The 13773-nt window shown below is 33.4% G+C and overlaps 2 long non-coding RNA genes across 2 annotated transcripts; both read right to left on the reverse strand.

Moving 5' to 3' along the window:
• Positions 1-1653: 1653 nt before the first annotated feature.
• On the reverse strand, positions 1654-2182 carry LOC146946226 (uncharacterized). The gene is made up of 2 exons (XR_015026669.1): positions 2022-2182; positions 1654-1918 (listed from the first exon to the last, which is right to left on the reverse strand). It is a non-coding gene; the product is annotated as an uncharacterized LOC146946226 (long non-coding RNA).
• A 3569-nt stretch (positions 2183-5751) lies between these two features.
• Positions 5752-6280, reverse strand: LOC146946227 (uncharacterized). Its single transcript, XR_015026670.1, has 2 exons — positions 6120-6280; positions 5752-6016 (listed from the first exon to the last, which is right to left on the reverse strand). It is a non-coding gene; the product is annotated as an uncharacterized LOC146946227 (long non-coding RNA).
• Between the last annotated feature and the right edge of the window lie 7493 nt (positions 6281-13773).

The raw sequence follows: 13773 nt of genomic DNA on the forward strand, positions 1-13773 counted from the left end.
GTCTCCGTAAGTTTAGCTATACAACAGGTTCCTCTCGGCGGTAATCGTACCGAGGCTATCAAGAAAAAAAACAACAACAATTGAGCTGAGTAAAGATTGTGATCATGACTCTCAAATGAAGTATACACATGCAAGTGCAGTCACTCCATTCAGACCCTATGTTATTTTACTACTTGCATCTGTCTACATGATTGACATAAGTACCTTATCATTGGCGCCATCAACCAAGACCTGTGTGCACTATAATCTCGTTAACACATTCATTCAAACAATGAACTTGGATAAATCAACACAACGGACATTCTTGCATAAATAAGCATTGATATCCTGCTCTTTATCCAAACAGAATTAATAATAATACAATGTGTGTCTGCAACAACATAATTGTATTTGAATCAAATCAAAAGTTTGTCATCATTGAGGCATTTCATCAAACATCTTACAAACAAAACCCCTCATGAGCATAACATACCAAGAACATATAATAACAGGAATTAATAAGAGAATTGAAAGAGATGGTTTTGTTACCAATGGAGTGTTAAGCGGAGCACATTACCTGAGATGAAGCATTTTTGAAATCCAGTCATGGTGGCGAAGGAACCATCGATTTCCCTCTTAAATCAGATTCACGATCCTCAAATTGCCCTTGTTCTCTAGTCATGTATCATCTTCATCTTGTTTTTTCTTTTCTTCTCTCCCAAATCCGAGCCAGTCAAGATGGATGAAAGGAAGGCGACATTCGGAATGGTCGCGGACAGGGTGGGGTGCTTCAGACGAGAGGGTTTTTTTGGGTTGGGGGAGGAAGAGATTTGGAAACTGGGTGAGAGTGAGAGTAAAAGAAAGAGCTATAAGAGAAATCAGGAACAACAATCAATGAATTGTTGACTAAGGGCGGTGGAGTGATGGAGACACTAAACATGTGAACTGAGTTTTTTTCTTTGAATCATGACCCCTAATGTCAAACAATGTGCTGATTTTTTCTGAATCATGACCCCTAATGTCAAACAATGTTGCACCTAGCATCTGGTTTCAACTCCCCAACGTGTTGCAGCAGGCTTCTCATTTCATTTGTCCACCATGGGGCCCAATGAATGGAACATGAGGGATTCAAATTTAAGGGCAATATAGTAAATGCTGCATCACATTTCATAATGTAGATTTTTCCCGCTTCTGAACTTGCATTACAAATTAGAAGAGTTGCAAAGGATGGAATTAGGGCAAACCTGCAGTTCATTACTACTTTTATAATATAATGATGACGCCTAAATTCACCTTTATTTGAAGTGAAAAATACTATTACAAAAATCAAGGTTGGGAGAGAAAAAAAAAACTAATTTAGGGACAAAAAGGTTCATTTTAAAAAGGTAGAGAAAATTTGTAAGTAGAAAAAATAGGACCAAGAGCGTTTTCGAATTTACTATTGTACTTAAATTTTTTAAGTATTCCATTGTATCCTTCAATCATCTAATCTAAAGTAATTATAAGAGTCTATGTTTGAGTTATAATTAGTATTATCCAGATAAGAGTTAGGGTGTTATAGTGAAATAAATAGGATAAAAGACAATCTAAATAATATTATTTAATACTTTATATATTTCCATTAAAACCATATAAGGTTATAAAACCATAACACCATGGTATTTGAAATTAGGAAAGATTAAAAACAATTATTGGTTGTTAACACATTTATTCAATCACATATCGGAATATATTATCATAAATAATTTTTGCTAGTGCTAAAAATCATTCTTCCTTGTAGGGCTTATGTGCACTCTCTTTGGTCTTGCACTCCAAGGAGTTTTTGGACCCTTATTCAAACGAATACAATCACATTTGAATTGGACACACTGTGCAATCCGAGGAAGAACACACTTAATTTTGTTCGTACATTCAGCATGATTATAACAATCATCATATGCTGTAATAGAAAAAGAGAATATAAGCATGTTACTACTTAACATGGATAAAATATTATGTTAGTAGTAAAGAATAAAATTTTAAATGAATGAAAAATGGTTTACCGTGAACGTTTGTTGTAATAAGTAATAGAGAAATAAAGTGGATCATAACATAAAAGAACTTCATAAGTTTGACCATATTTCCCCACTTTGAATGTAGAAATTAAGAAAGGATCCGACCATTTAAATACTTTTTAGCATACTTATTAAAATGTCTCTTAATTATATTGAAGTGTTGTGTGTGTCTCTTTAACACACTTAATAAGGAGGTCTACACATAAAAAAAATCAAGTCAAAGAAATAATTTTCATATTTTAACCTTTTGTGATAAAAAAGGGAAGTCACAAAAGAGTAATAACTTTAACACACTTAGTATGGAGGTCACATAAAAAAATCAAGTATAAGAATTTTTTTTTTATTTTAACCTTTTGTGATAAAAAAAAGGAAGTCACAAAAGAGTAATAATAATAATAATAATAATAATAATAATAATAATAATAATAATAATAATAATAGTAATAATAATATAGGTTGACCATGTGGTACCCTCTAACCTAAAAGCATTTTTTTTAGCAAACCTAAAAGCATTTAAAATGTCATATATTCGAACATTTTAAAAATTAACATATAATAAGAGTGCACATTAAACTTAATTAAAATTCAGAATACTTCATTAAACAATAGAGAGAAAAAATGTATTTTCCCCTTAAAAACCTCCTTTTTTGTCACATTCATATATCTCCTGACTTATAAAATATATCTAGTTTGCAAAGACATTTAGATCACTCGGACTCTTTGAGTCCTTCCATCTCATCGTTTTTTTTTTGTGGTGGCCGGGGTTTGAACCCCGACCTTACATATATTATGCATTGTCCCTACCAACTGAGCTAAGCTCACGAGGATATTTATGATAACCAAATTATATGGATTGTTTTTTTTAACTAACATTTTATATGGATTGTTGTTTTTGACTCGGAAATTAAACTAAACCTAACGAAAAGAAGTAAATTGGGTAGATTTGTAAGAGTTGTTGTTTTGCAATGAAAATAAAAGTAACTATGAATTAGAATTATGAAGGTGATTCATATTTTTCGTATCCCCTCTATCTGCTTCTTGGGTAGATTATGTTCTTAGAGCACCAAGTACTATTTGAGATTTATGCTCACGACGACTATAAAATTAAGACCTATTCCAATTATGGTTCAAGTCCCCTTCGTGCAAAATTTCTCTCTAATCGTGGACTTATAATATCATGAGCGTTAAGGCACGTTAAGCAAAATCATTGAATAACTGATTTATCGGAGAACGGCCGCAGTAACTAATATATCTTGGTTTCCGGTTTGAAAGGTTGACAATACAAGTGAATAAAATTCATTTCAAGTTCCTAGGAGTTTCACTATGAAAGAACGATCGAAAATGGGAAGCAAACACAAGAAATCGCACCTGAGGGGCTGCCTCCCCGTGCGCCTGCACCATGCTCTCCTGCGCCTGGGACAACTTTCCTTGCTGCCTAGGCGCCCATTCTATATGCACCTGCGCCTGGCGGATAAAAGACCAATTTTCTTCTCTTAACCCCTAAGTAACCTAATGATATAAATAGAGACCCTTGCCCGCTATTTTATTCTTTCTAGGGTATGTTTTTCTATTGTTTTGTTATGATGTCTATTTCCATGAGCAACTAAATCTCTTGATTAGGGTTGCACAATGAACCCCTTCTTATTTGTTGGAATTTATTAATAATGTTTTCATCCAGTTTATTGTTTTTATCGTGTTGAGATTTAAATAAGATTATGCATGTTCTTAATGCTTCGACAATTGGTTAACTACGAGTGTAACCTTGTATATTGATCTGTAGGATTAAAGTAGGCACTTACAACCCAAAATTTTATCAGTTCATTGGCTTTTCTAATTACTACTTCTAATAGAGGTTAGGAAGTTAAGGTTTGAGTTGTCTCCCTCGCTACTTTCCCTCTGATAACGCAGTACGCTTAGAACAAGTTACCTAGGGGAACTTAGAACAAGTAGCACCATCGTGACACATTAAATCAATGATACACAAAATAAGTTGTATTAAATGACTTTTTATAATATTAAATTAATTGTATTTTGGTCCTACTATTTAATAAAATTCACAAATATTGTCTCCGTAAGTTTAGCTATACAACAGGTTCCTCTCGGCGGTAATCGTACCGAGGCTATCAAGAAAAAAAACAACAACAATTGAGCTGAGTAAAGATTGTGATCATGACTCTCAAATGAAGTATACACATGCAAGTGCAGTCACTCCATTCAGACCCTATGTTATTTTACTACTTGCATCTGTCTACATGATTGACATAAGTACCTTATCATTGGCGCCATCAACCAAGACCTGTGTGCACTATAATCTCGTTAACACATTCATTCAAACAATGAACTTGGATAAATCAACACAACGGACATTCTTGCATAAATAAGCATTGATATCCTGCTCTTTATCCAAACAGAATTAATAATAATACAATGTGTGTCTGCAACAACATAATTGTATTTGAATCAAATCAAAAGTTTGTCATCATTGAGGCATTTCATCAAACATCTTACAAACAAAACCCCTCATGAGCATAACATACCAAGAACATATAATAACAGGAATTAATAAGAGAATTGAAAGAGATGGTTTTGTTACCAATGGAGTGTTAAGCGGAGCACATTACCTGAGATGAAGCATTTTTGAAATCCAGTCATGGTGGCGAAGGAACCATCGATTTCCCTCTTAAATCAGATTCACGATCCTCAAATTGCCCTTGTTCTCTAGTCATGTATCATCTTCATCTTGTTTTTTCTTTTCTTCTCTCCCAAATCCGAGCCAGTCAAGATGGATGAAAGGAAGGCGACATTCGGAATGGTCGCGGACAGGGTGGGGTGCTTCAGACGAGAGGGTTTTTTTGGGTTGGGGGAGGAAGAGATTTGGAAACTGGGTGAGAGTGAGAGTAAAAGAAAGAGCTTTAAGAGAAATCAGGAACAACAATCAATGAATTGTTGACTAAGGGCGGTGGAATGATGGAGACACTAAACATGTGAACTGAGTTTTTTTCTTTGAATCATGACCCCTAATGTCAAACAATGTGCTGATTTTTTCTGAATCATGACCCCTAATGTCAAACAATGTTGCACCTAGCATCTGGTTTCAACTCCCCAACGTGTTGCAGCAGGCTTCTCATTTCATTTGTCCACCATGGGGCCCAATGAATGGAACATGAGGGATTCAAATTTAAGGGCAATATAGTAAATGCTGCATCACATTTCATAATGTAGATTTTTCCCGCTTCTGAACTTGCATTACAAATTAGAAGAGTTGCAAAGGATGGAATTAGGGCAAACCTGCAGTTCATTACTACTTTTATAATATAATGATGACGCCTAAATTCACCTTTATTTGAAGTGAAAAATACTATTACAAAAATCAAGGTTGGGAGAGAAAAAAAAAACTAATTTAGGGACAAAAAGGTTCATTTTAAAAAGGTAGAGAAAATTTGTAAGTAGAAAAAATAGGACCAAGAGCGTTTTCGAATTTACTATTGTACTTAAATTTTTTAAGTATTCCATTGTATCCTTCAATCATCTAATCTAAAGTAATTATAAGAGTCTATGTTTGAGTTATAATTAGTATTATCCAGATAAGAGTTAGGGTGTTATAGTGAAATAAATAGGATAAAAGACAATCTAAATAATATTATTTAATACTTTATATATTTCCATTAAAACCATATAAGGTTATAAAACCATAACACCATGGTATTTGAAATTAGGAAAGATTAAAAACAATTATTGGTTGTTAACACATTTATTCAATCACATATCGGAATATATTATCATAAATAATTTTTGCTAGTGCTAAAAATCATTCTTCCTTGTAGGGCTTATGTGCACTCTCTTTGGTCTTGCACTCCAAGGAGTTTTTGGACCCTTATTCAAACGAATACAATCACATTTGAATTGGACACACTGTGCAATCCGAGGAAGAACACACTTAATTTTGTTCGTACATTCAGCATGATTATAACAATCATCATATGCTGTAATAGAAAAAGAGAATATAAGCATGTTACTACTTAACATGGATAAAATATTATGTTAGTAGTAAAGAATAAAATTTTAAATGAATGAAAAATGGTTTACCGTGAACGTTTGTTGTAATAAGTAATAGAGAAATAAAGTGGATCATAACATAAAAGAACTTCATAAGTTTGACCATATTTCCCCACTTTGAATGTAGAAATTAAGAAAGGATCCGACCATTTAAATACTTTTTAGCATACTTATTAAAATGTCTCTTAATTATATTGAAGTGTTGTGTGTGTCTCTTTAACACACTTAATAAGGAGGTCTTCACATAAAAAAAATCAAGTCAAAGAAATAATTTTCATATTTTAACCTTTTGTGATAAAAAAGGGAAGTCACAAAAGAGTAATAACTTTAACACACTTAGTATGGAGGTCACATAAAAAAATCAAGTATAAGAATTTTTTTTTTATTTTAACCTTTTGTGATAAAAAAAGGAAGTCACAAAAGAGTAATAATAATAATAATAATAATAATAATAATAATAATAATAATAATAATAATAATAATAATAATAATAATAATAATAATAATAATAATAATAATAATAATAATATAGGTTGACCATGTGGTACCCTCTAACCTAAAAGCATTTTTTTTAGCAAACCTAAAAGCATTTAAAATGTCATATATTCGAACATTTTAAAAATTAACATATAATAAGAGTGCACATTAAACTTAATTAAAATTCAGAATACTTCATTAAACAATAGAGAGAAAAAATGTATTTTCCCCTTAAAAACCTCCTTTTTTGTCACATTCATATATCTCCTGACTTATAAAATATATCTAGTTTGCAAAGACATTTAGATCACTCGGACTCTATGAGTCATTCCATCACATCGTTTTTTTTTGTGGTGGCCGGGGTTTGAACCCCGACCTTACATATATTATGCATTGTCCCTACCAACTGAGCCAAGCTCACGAGGACATTTATGATAACCAAATTATATGGATTGTTTTTTTTAACTAACATTTTATATGGATTGTTGTTTTTGACTCGAAAATTAAACTAAACCTAACGAAAAGAAGTAAATTGGGTAGATTTGTAAGAGTTGTTGTTTTGCAATGAAAATAAAAGTAACTATGAATTAGAATTATGAAGTTGATTCATATTTTTCGTATCCCCTCTATCTGCTTCTTGGGTAGATTATGTTCTTAGAGCACCAAGTACTATTTGAGATTTATGCTCACGACGACTATAAAATTAAGACCTATTCCAATTATGGTTCAAGTCCCCTTCGTGCAAAATTTCTCTCTAATCGTGGACTTATAATATCAGGAGCGTTAAGGCACGTTAAGCAAAATTATACAACGTGAATAACTGATTTATCGGAGAACGGCCGCGGTAACTAATATATCTTGGTTTCCGGTTTGAAAGGTTGACAATACAAGTGAATAAAATTCATTTCAAGTTCCCAGGAGTTTCACTATGAAAGAACGATCGAAAATGGGAAGCAAACACAAGAAATCGCACCTAAGGGGCTGCCTCAGGCACCCGTGCGCCTGCACCATGCTCTCCTGCACCTGGGACAACTTTCCTTGCTGCCTTAGGCGCCCATTCTATATGCACCTGCGCCTGGCGGATAAAAGACCAATTTTCTTCTCTTAACCCCTAAGTAACCTAATGATATAAATAGAGACCCTTGCCCGTTATTTTATTCTTTCTAGGGTATGTTTTTCTATTGTTTTGTTATAATGTCTGTTTCCATGAGTAACTAAATCTCTTGATTAGGGTTCCACAATGAACCCCTTCTTATTTGTTGGAATTTATTAATAATGTTTTCATCCAGTTTATTGTTTTTATCGTGTTGAGATTTAAATAAGATTATGCATGTTCTTAATGCTTCGACAATTGGTTAACTACGAGTGTAACCTTGTATATTGATCTGTAGGATTAAAGTAGGCACTTACAACCCAAAATTTTATCAGTTCATTGGCTTTTCTAATTACTACTTCTAATAGAGGTTAGGAAGTTAAGGTTTGAGTTGTCTCCCTCGCTACTTTCCCTCTGATAATGCAGTACGCTTAGAACAAGTTACCTAGGGGAACTTAGAACGAGTAGCACCGTCGTGACACATTAAATCAATGATACATAAAATAAGTTGTTTTATTGCTTAAAAGGAAATTCCAGTCAAAGACGAAGGGCAGGGGAATTCGACCCTGTAATTCTATACCGTCGTTAATCATCTGAATCAGAAAAACCTAATCTTCCTTTGGGCAGGGCAATTCAACCATGTAATTCTATTCTTCTTTCATTACTTTTCACTTTTAAAATAAGTTTTTCTAATTATAGAGTTGAACGACGATCCTTGTGGAGAACGATACAACTTACTACTTGTTGCGGTTTGGTGCACTTGCTAATTTCGTCCTGTTATACCCTAATTTTGGACCTAAAAATACTTGCTCAAAATGTTTTTCCATCTTTGATATGTGTCTATTACTCTTGAAATATTGCCAATTTGCTATTATTTTACACTGATATTTTACTCTGCTTTATCTCCCAATTCAGCTCTAAAAAATCTTTTCAACTGTGTATTTGTCTATGTTTTCTTGCATTTCAAGTCATCCAAAAATATTTTTCTTGCATTTCAAGTCATTTGAGTTTGCTTCTGATCAGTTGCATATTTCTCTGCATTTTATTTCAATATTATTTGCAAAATTCATGAAAAAGGGTATTTTAGTCATTTCCTGCATTCAAACTCATTTTAGTCCTTGAAAACTGTCTCTGAGACCTTTCAATTGGTTTGAATAAATTCTTGTTTAATTCCATGTCAAAATCCATTTCAAAAATTGCATTTGAGTCATTTTGAGTCAGTTTAGTCCCCAGGGGTATTTTGGTCATTTCACATGAAATTTTGACAGAGAGAGGTTACTTTAAAGTACCTCATTTGTGTTGTTGGTTCATTTTAGTCCTTTTTGTATTTTTTTTAATTGTTTCACTTTACGTTTTTTCCATTTTACTAATTTTATTCAAATTTTATTATTATTTTCATTTTAGTCCTTCAAAGTTTTGAAAATTGCATTTAAGTCCCTTTGGTTAAAAAATTGTTTGTTAGTCCTTTTTCTTAATTGCAGTCCAGTCCTTTATTGTTCTAAAATTTGTTTTTTAGTCCTTTTACCAAAATTGCAGATTAGTCCCTTAAGTTCCAAAAATTGCAGGAAGGTCCTTAAGACATTTTAAGTCCAAATCCGAGCCAAACAAGTCCAAGAACAGGTGTCAACAATACATTGGTCCAACGGTACACATGGCAGCCTATATAAAGGCCCAATCATCACAATCCCAATCATTCAAGGCCAAATCACCACAAACACGAAACCATTTTCTCTTTCATCTCATCAAAGATCAAAAGCCCAAAAATCCCAGAACTTCAAGAACATTCATCAAGAACTCAAACCCTAACCGTTTCAAACTTTCAATTCCAGATCAATAACTTCACGAATTCGCATCAATCATTTACCAATTCCACAGAATACAAACTCAATTCACGTTCCATCGCAACAAAATTCAACAGTTTCAACGAATTTGAAGGGGTTCTCAGAGATTCACCAAAGAATCATCATCATCGAACCCTAGCCTCTGTAATTCCAGCATGGATTCGCCACCGAAGTGACGAATCATACGAGCACATAGAAGAGGGGAGAAGAAGAGGAATCGAAGAGAGGAGAACTAGTTCGACAAATTCACAGAGAATAAGCATAAGACGAAGAGTGAGAAGACGAAGAAAACTCCAATTTATTTTCGGAGTTTGAATCAAAACGTTCACCAGAGGCAAAAAGGAAACATCAGAACATTTTCTCACCATTTCTTTGTTCGAGTCTCCAATTTCCAGCAGGTAAACCCTCATCTTCCTCTTCTTTCTTCAAAAATCCTATGCTCTAAAATTTACAAGTGTTTTTCATGTTCAAATCTGTTCAAATCAGTGTAGATCGAAGCACTTTAAACTGTTTTCTTCAAAAAGATTCAAGATCCACAACGACTTCGAAATCGTGAGGGTTTAAGTCCGATCTACACTGATTCATGGAGTTTGTGTGGTTTATAATGTGAAATTTGTGTTCGTTGTGAAAAAACGAGTAGAAAGATGTTTAGATCGTTTTGTTTTCGAGCTAAAAAGTGACGGTTAGGGTTCCGGCACCAGAATCTTCACCGGTGGTGGTCAAACCCGCTGGAGAAGACAACTGATGTCTTAGAGAGAAGGAAGAGCGTTTAGGTGTAGAGAGAGAAACGAAGAAAGCAAATGAGGCTGGACCGGCCTCTTGTGCTTATAAAGGAGCGTGAACCGGACCGGTTCATTCAAACCAGTCTGGCTCACCTCTGAACCAAGCACTTCCACCGTTAGATCTAGGGTTTTGGAGATTGGATCAATCCAACGCCTCTGAGGCATTTGGATGATCCGAATCCAGCATTAACCATTGGGCCTGGGTTTATGTTTGTTGTGGATTTCGTTTTTCCTGTATTTTTGCTATTTTAATACTGTGTTTTGATTTTTACACCGCTGATTGCCTCAAAACTTTGATAAAAATTCCTAAAAAATTCTTATGTGTTTTTAATGTGTTTCTTGATATTTTTGTGAATGTTTTGCATGTTAAAAAATTGATAAAAAGTATATGATATCTCTTGTGATTTGTTTGTTTTTTTGTTTTGTTAAATTCTTGTGAATTCTTGCTATGTTTTGCTATGATGTTTTGTCAAATTGATATTGATACTTGATGTGCAATTTTGTGATATGTTTGTCTCTGATTTGTGTCCTTTTTTTACTGTTTGTGAATGCAATTTGTTAATTTCTTGTGTTGCAAGTTATGTGGATATTTTTTGTGAAAGTAAAGTGCCAAATATGTCTAAAACATATCATGATTCTTGACTTGAATGTGTTCTTATAATTCTCATATTATTGATTGTGATAAAACCTTTGAAAATTGTCATGATATGAGAATTATAGGTCATATACTTGTCTTGATATTATGATAAATTTTAGGTATATTTTGCTAAGAGTTTTGTCACCTTTTGTGTTAAGTTTTTTGCTACTTTGTTTAATGTTCCTGTTGTTTATAATTTCTATTCTATTATGCCATATTATGTTACTAACCCTCTCATCCATACTTCATTCATAGCATTCTCATCCCATCTATCTAGGTTTAATTTTCTTGCAATTTACATTTCTTGCAAAGAATTAGGATGTAAAGACCTAGGAATTTTGTAATTTTCTTTATGTTTTTAATTTCTTGCAAGACCATAGCATGTAAACTAGGGCATATGTAAAGGACAATGGACTCTAATGATGTACACCGACACAAGCACCGACACATGCACACACATCACATGGATCCTTTAGATGAATGTTTAGGGAATGTATGCTTTAGATGTATGCTTAGGAATCACGATACTTAGAAAAATCCTCCTTTCAAAAAACATGAACAACTTCACTCAAATATTTTTCCCAAAGAAACCTTGGGATCAAAATCCCATTGAATTTTCCCTTTATTTTCTTAAATAAAAATCTTAATGAACTTTAATCATACTTAGACTTTTTTGCAAAATAACTAATTCCACCTCACATTTTCCAAATCTTATGCCCTTGAGGCCTCTCTCTCTTATTCTTCAAAATTCCATTTTCAAAATTAAAATCAACCAACAAAAACAATTTTTGGAAGAGAACTACATGGAGTTTGATCCCTTAAAAGGGTATGTAGGCAACAAGTCAAAACTTCTCCAAGTCCAATAAAACAAAAATTCAAACACCTTCTTCTCCCTCCAATTCTTGACTTAGTAAACTCTTAGGTGTAAATATCATTTTTCAAATAGCATTTAAAAATAAAGCGCGCGCGTAGAAAGTAAAGACGGTTCCTATAGGATACTATAGTCGTTATGGGTGCCTAACACCTTCCCGTAGCGAAAACAACTCCCGGACCTCGATTCTCAACGGTTTTTTCTTATTTTTCCCTTCCCAAGAAAAAATGAGATATCAAAGGTTAAAAAGGTTCAAACTTAATCAATTTTTGACACCCGAAAAACCAAGATAAAACACGTCCATCACGTAACCAATTGTTCTTTAACAATCTCCCCCTTTTTAATGATGACAAACACAAGTATTTAGAACAATTGTTGTTATTTTTATTAACAAGTTGACAACATGGTATGAGGTTTGTAAGCTCCCCCTATGTCCTATCCAGGTTAATTAAAATCAATTTTTATATAAGAAGTTCTTATTAGAGCTTGGTTGTAGCCTGGTTACTCTTAAGTTGATTAACTTCCATGATCGTCTTAACATATTCTGATTAAACTTTAATTTAGCAAAAATTATAGCATGGTGAAAAGCAATAAATGATCCATTTTTTAAAAGGTATTCCAACGCCCAAATGATCCACTCTTGGTGATTATTAGGAAGGTGAGAGAGATTGAAATTTGTTGGCATACTCTGTTGACTGAAAGGCGTAGACAAAAGAAAGTCATTTACATTGGTCAGAAGAATCCTCGTTGGGATTGAATCAAACTCTCTGTGATGAAGCTTACAGGAGTTCAATGTACATTGTGGGAAGTGGATTTCTTTTTCGGGACTCAGATGGTCCATGGCTAAAAGAGTATACACAAAAGATTGGAGCTTGTGACACCCTTCATGCTGAAATGTGGGGAATGTATACAAGAATGCAAATTGCGAGAAGACAAGGATATATAAATCTGATAGTGGAAAATGACTCTAAGTTTTTTATTGATATGGTAACTGGGAGATGTAAGCTTAATGGAAATAGATCAATTTTGGTTTAGCATATCCAAGACCTCTCAAAGTTACAGTGGCATGTTATTCTTAAACACACCTTGAGTGAAGGAAACATATGCGTTAATTGGCTAGGTGGTTTTAGTGTTAACCTGAGTTCTTATGATGTAAGAACCCTTGAGGTTCCACCTAGGGAGTTTCAGATCTCCACTTTGATAACATATGGGGCTTGGATGCCTAGAAGTGTTAGTGTGGTTTTATAGTTTCTTTTATTTTCTCTTGGCCTTTGGCCCTCATTTTCCAAAAAAAAAAAAAAAAAAAAAGATAGAGTTTGTGTTACAAAATCTATAGATATTTCTATTGATTATTAAAAAAAATCTAAACTTATTTTTGTCGATTACCTCCTTGTTTTTGAAAAATTAAATAAAAATAGATTATGAGGAAATCTGATCCAATAGCTTTTCATTTTTGAGTCAAAAATGACTTTTTTAATTAAAGAATTAAAAAATTCTAAACAAATACTTAAAAATGACAAAAGTGGTCAAAGAGGTGTCAGTTCAATGGTTATAGTTTGACTGTGTAACCATAAAGGACTGTTGGAACAAAATGTGTTTAACAATGAACCTTAAAGAGTTTTGATGATAACAAGGTATTAAAAATTGTAAATTGGACTAGCTAATATTTGTTCAAGTGTACAGGACCATAATTAAAAAGTTACATCATCATTGGTTCTGAATGAGCAAATAAAGAGCAAAGGAAACAACATAATTGAAGCTTGGACGCTCCTGAAGGCAACGTGCTCCTGAAGTTAAGTCGCTTCTGAAGTAAGAATAGTGCTCCTAAAGACAAGAGGTCCAGAAGTCATATCATCAGAAGCTGCATCATCAGAAGCTGCAGAAGTCATATCATCAGAAGCTGCATCATCAGAAGCTGCCTCATCAGAAGCTATTTCACCAGAAGCTGAATATCAACTGGATTTGCAAAGATTCAAGAATTGA

This window comes from Medicago sativa, chromosome 2 (genome assembly GCF_051527215.1).
Source record: "Medicago sativa cultivar Bolivia chromosome 2, Bolivia_mono, whole genome shotgun sequence".
Lineage (NCBI taxonomy): Eukaryota > Viridiplantae > Streptophyta > Magnoliopsida > Fabales > Fabaceae > Medicago > Medicago sativa.